Here is a 5,632-nt window from a genome sequence, read left to right on the forward strand (position 1 = left end):
TTTTGGAGCACAAGGCTCCTTTGCCTATGGCATCTTCACGAGCCCCTTCACGAATTGTGGTGTGGACCACGACCCGTGGTCCTGCTCATGAAGGTGAGGCACTAGCTAGGCTAATTCATGCTGTCAAGCCACCATGCCTAAGTCTCCTTCACGAAGGGCTCCACGAGTCGTGGTCCCTTCCGTGAAGTTGAGGCAGTGGCTATGCCAAAGGGTGGCCATTTTTCCATGGCAAAGTAAGCTTCATGAGCCCTCTTTACGAGCCGTGGTGAGGACCACGGTCCATAATCCCCCTCGTGAAGGGAGAGGTAGTGTGCCTAGGATAGGGGAAAACTTGGCCTTTAGCTTTGGCTTGGCCCCTTTGCCTTGGCACTTGCCTCTTGGCTTTGACCCTTGTAAACCTCATTTCCACCCTAAATAACTTTTTAACATTCGGGGAGTCATTTTATGATCTTCACCTTTACGTTTAGGCTCTAGTTTAACCTACCATTTTCTGGAGTGTTATATTATCTCTCCCTTGGGAACATTCGTCCTAGAATGACGATTTAGACACCTTACAAAATTAAAGGCTCAAGACTAGCAGCCCATCATGCATGCAACATATAACAATGCTCAATTCAAAGGAGGAAACATTAACTCCATTGCAAGACATAATCAATGCAATCACAAGGAAGTAGGAACTACCTCTACAACCCATTATGCACAACATTCGTCATTTCACATAAAAATGGGAGGAACTACCTTCTCCAACTCAAAGCAAGATCAACACAACACTAGGGAGCCCATATGCCATTTCATCACAAGCATGACTCAGCATGTTCATCAAATGATCTCATGAGGTCACATATACCATCATCATAACAAAATGCAAATCAACATAAGAAACATATAATTCACGAAAGCTCAATTTACACTAAACATGAATTTCATCAAGAACATCCATAAGATAAGGAAATCATAAGAAACACTCATAGAACATATGACTTCTAAAACACAAAACTCAAGAAAACTACTTACCTCAAGTTTGAATAGGACTAGAAGGAAAAAGATGAGGATAACGGGACTTCATATCGGCCTTGACCTCCCATGCAGCACCCTCAACTTAGTGATTCCTCCATAAAACCTTACGGAAGCTACTTCTTTGTTTCTCAACCTCTTAACTTGCCGGTCTAGAATCTCTACCAAAATCTCTTTATAGGAAAGGTTCTCATCAACTCCCACACCCTTAAAGGAATGATGGTCACCGGATCACCAATACAAATTTTAAGCATGGAACATGAAATACCGGGTGAACCGGGGCCAATTCATTTGGCAAGTCTGATTCATAGGCAACTTTCCCAATATGCTTCAAGATTTGATAAGGGCCCACATACCAGGGACTAAGTTTTCCCTTTTTACCAAACCTCATCACACCTTTCATAGGTGAGATTTTCAAGTAGAACCAATCACCAATTTTGAATTCTAGATCCCTCTTTCTATTATCAGCATAAGACTTTTGCCGACTTTGGGCCGTCTTCAACCTCTCTCTAATGGTTCGGACTTTCTCAATGTCCTTATAAACTAGTTCGGGACCGTTTAGAGCAATTCACCCACTTCAAACCACCCAACCAGAGATCTACACCTCCTACCATACAACGCTTCGAAGGAAGACATGGCAATACTTGAGTGGTAACTATTGTTGTAGGCAAACTCAATAAAAGGTAGATGGTCGTCCCAATGACGCTTGATATCTATAATGCATGCCCTCAACATATACTATAAGGTTTGAATAGTGCATTCCGTTTGACCATCCATTTGAGAGTGAAAGGTCATGCTAAGCTTGACCTTAGCACCAAGCCCTTTTTGAAAAGCCTTCCAAAAGTGTGAAGTAAATTGGGTACCCCGATCCGAAATAATAGATAAGGGAACCCCATGTAACTTCACTATCTCCTTGATGTACAAATTGGCATAGTTTTCTACCAAAAATGAAACCTTGATGGGAATAAAGTGGGCGAATTTCGTCATTCTATCAATGATGACCCAATAGAATCATGTTTCCTTCTAGTGCGAGGCAAACCCACAATAAAATCCATATTCACATCCTCCCACTTCCAAGTGGGGTTATCTATATTTTGGGACAACCCTCCGGGCCTTTGATGGTCGGCCTTATCTTGTTGGCAATTCGGACACTTGGCTATAAAACCCGCTATATCCTTCTTCATACCATTCCACTAATAGACTTCCCATAGGTCATGGTACATCTTGGTGGCTCCATGATGAAAAGAATACCGTGAACCATGAGCTTCATCTAAAATTTGCTCCCTCATGCCATCAACATCCGGAACACATAATCTACCTTGGAATCTAAGCACCTCATCTCTCCCTTGGGAGAAAGCCTCAATAGACTTGTTGAGTACCGATTATTTCAACTCCATCAATATGGGATCAAGGCCTTGTTTAGACTCACATCAACTACAAATGAGGATTCAGAACCATGACACCACCCTTGGTGGAATCCACTAGTTGGACACCTAACCGAGCCAACCTATGTACATCACGAACTAACTCCTTCTTCTCATCCTCTATATGAGCTACACTACCCATGGACAATCGACTTAGTGCATCCGCAACTACATTAGCTTTGCCGGGGTGGTAAAGGACAGTCATGTCATAATCCTTTAAAAGTTCTAACCACCTTCTTTGTCGGAGATTCAAGCCCTTTTGGGTAAACACATATTGAAGACTTTTGTGATCGATGAAAACATCTACATGGACCCCATATATGCAGTGCCTCCAAATTATCAAAGGCAAACACCACCGCCGCTAATTCGAGATCATGAGTTGGATAATTCTTTTCATGGACCTTGAATTGCCTTGAAGCATAGGCAATCACTTTACCATGTTGCATAAGGACACATCCCAAGCCCACTCGAGAAGCGTCACAATATACCACAAACCCATTGGTACCCTCCGGTAAGGTCAACACCGAAGTGGAAGTAAGCTTATCTTTCAAATTTTGAGTCAAGGTCATCAATGGAGAAGCAATGGAGGAAAAACCCTCAACAAACTTCCTATAATAACTGGCCAAACCCAAAACGCTTCTAATATCGGTAGGAGTTAGAGGTCTAGGCCAACTCTTGACCGCATCCTTCTTCTTAGGATCTACCTCAATACCCATGCTCGACACAATATGACCAAGGAAGGCAACTGACCTTAGCCTAAACCCACATTTACTAAACTTAGCATATAATTGGTGGTCTTTAAGGGCATGCAATAAAATCCTCAAATGTTTCATATGATCAACCTCACTCCTTGAATAGATCAAAATATAGTCAATAAAAGCGATCACAAACGAATCAAGATTTACCTAAATACCCTATTCATTATATCCATGAATGTCGTTGGGCATTGGTTAAACCAAAAGACATAACCTAGAATTCATAGTGACCATATCTTGTTCAGAATGCCGTATTGGGAATGTTAACCCTTCTCACCCTTATTTGGTGATAGCCCGAATGTAGGTCAATCTTTGAAAAGTAACTAGCTCCTTGGAGTTGGTCAAAAAAATCGTCAATTCTAGGGAGAGGATACTTATTCTTTATAGTGACCTTGTTCAATTGGCGGTAGTCTATACATATTCTAAGGGACCCATCCTTCTTTTTTACGAACATTACCGGAGCACCCCATGGAGTGATGCTTGGTTGAATAAAGCCCTTGTTTCCTTGAGTTGTTTCTTCAATTCTTTCAATTGGGCCGGAGCCATTTGATATGGAGGAATGGATATGAGTTGTGTATGTGGCAAAAGATCAATGCCATAGTCTATTTATTGTTCGGGAGAAATGCCAGGCAAGTCATCGGGAAAGACTTCCGGAAAGTCACTCATCACGGGGTCCGACTCTAAAAAAGGAGTCTCACACTCAACATCCATTACCCTTACAATATGGTAAATGCACCCCTTGGAGATCATTTTCCTTTCTTTTAGACATTAAACGAATTGACCTCTAGGGATGGAATTTCCCCCCTTCCACTCTAAAATGTACTCATTTGGAAACTGGAAATTTACTACCCGAGTTCTACAATCAATGGAGGCATAGCAAGCACGCAACCAATCCATACCCAAAATGATATCAAAGTCTAACATGTCTAATTCTATCAAATCAACCAAAGTGACCTTATGAGACAAAGAAATAGGTCAACTCCTATAGACTTTTCTTGCCACAACCGAGTCACCAACCGGGCTAGAAACCAAAAAAGGTTCTTCTAATACATTGGGGAGTATTTCAAATTTCATAGCCACAAAAGGTGTAACAAAAGACAAAGTGGCACCGGGGTCTAATAATGCATAAATATAAATGGAAAAGACTTGTAACATACTAGTCACAACATCCGGGAAACCCTCTTGGTCACTTCGGGATTGGAGAGCATAGAAGCAGTTCTTCTTGGGAACATCGGGATTTGAACCACTAGGAGGGACTTGCTTGCCCTCTCTTCCTTGAACCTTTAGCATGGGAAAATCTCTCACCATATGACCAGTCTTCCCACAATGAAAACAACCATATGTGCCAATAAAGCACTTCCCTTTATGTTTCTTGCCACACTTGGCACAAGTAGGCGTTGTCATAGAAGATCCACCACTATTACCTCCTTGAGGCTTAGGGTTAGACACCCTATCCTTTTTGACCCTTGGAGCACTAGAAGAGCCTTGGTTGGAGAACCTCTTCTTAAGCCTTGGTCTACTATGCCTCTCAAATTTACCCTTGAAAGAATTCCCATCATCGGTCCTTGCCTTCTTCACTTCTCTATTCACTTGCTTGAGCTTTTGTTCCTCAATTTGTTCGGCATGAACCATAAGACGTGAAATATTCATACTTCGGATGAGCATTGCCGAACGACATTCATTGACTACCAAGTCGGACACCCCCAAAACAAATTTTTTCATCTTGGCCCTAGAGTCCGATACTAAGGTTGGAGCATACTTAGACAGTTGGGTGAATTTAAGGCCATACTCCTTCACACTCAAACCCCCTTGGCTAAGATTTATAAACTATTGCATCTTTCGTTCCCTCAACTCTAAGGGAAAGAACCTATCAAGGAAGACCGACTTGAAGAATTCACAATATACCAGACCTGCTCATATGGGTCTCTTACCCTTCCATTGCTCACACCATACTTGAGCCACATCCTTCAAGTGGTAGGCGGCTAGTTCCGCCATCTCTTGTGGAGACACTCCCATAGCATCAAGCACCTCAAACACTTCATTATTAAACCTTTGTGGGTCTTCCTCCACTTTGGAGCCATAGAACATAGGGGGCTTCATTCTTGTGAAATCCCTTATCCTTGAAGTGGTTGTACTTGCATTGGTATTCACATGAGTTCTAGAATCCCTATTGACTTGGGCCGTTACGGCTTAGGTCAATGCTAGAAAAACCGTCCTTATTTCCACATTTGTCATAGCCCCTACATCATTAGGACCTTGAGGACCTTAAGGCTCTTGAGGACCTAGGGGAGGAACTCCCTCATTCACGATCTCCTCTTCTATCCTTCTTGCATTCGCCCTTCTTGTATTCATATCCTATATACAAAAGAGAAGGGTTAGGAAAAGGACTTCATAGAGTTAAAACTCTAAGGCTCGACTAAAGAGTAACGAAAGAAGTGA

General features: G+C 42.2%; 1 pseudogene; it reads right to left on the bottom strand.

Annotated features, from left to right (window-relative positions):
* Window positions 1-253: 253 nt before the first annotated feature.
* Window positions 254-5,293, bottom strand: LOC125821649 (uncharacterized; annotated as a pseudogene).
* Between the last annotated feature and the right edge of the window lie 339 nt (window positions 5,294-5,632).

This window comes from Solanum verrucosum, unplaced genomic scaffold (assembly GCF_900185275.1).
Source record: "Solanum verrucosum unplaced genomic scaffold, falcon-dt-bn FXZP01000212.1, whole genome shotgun sequence".
Lineage (NCBI taxonomy): Eukaryota > Viridiplantae > Streptophyta > Magnoliopsida > Solanales > Solanaceae > Solanum > Solanum verrucosum.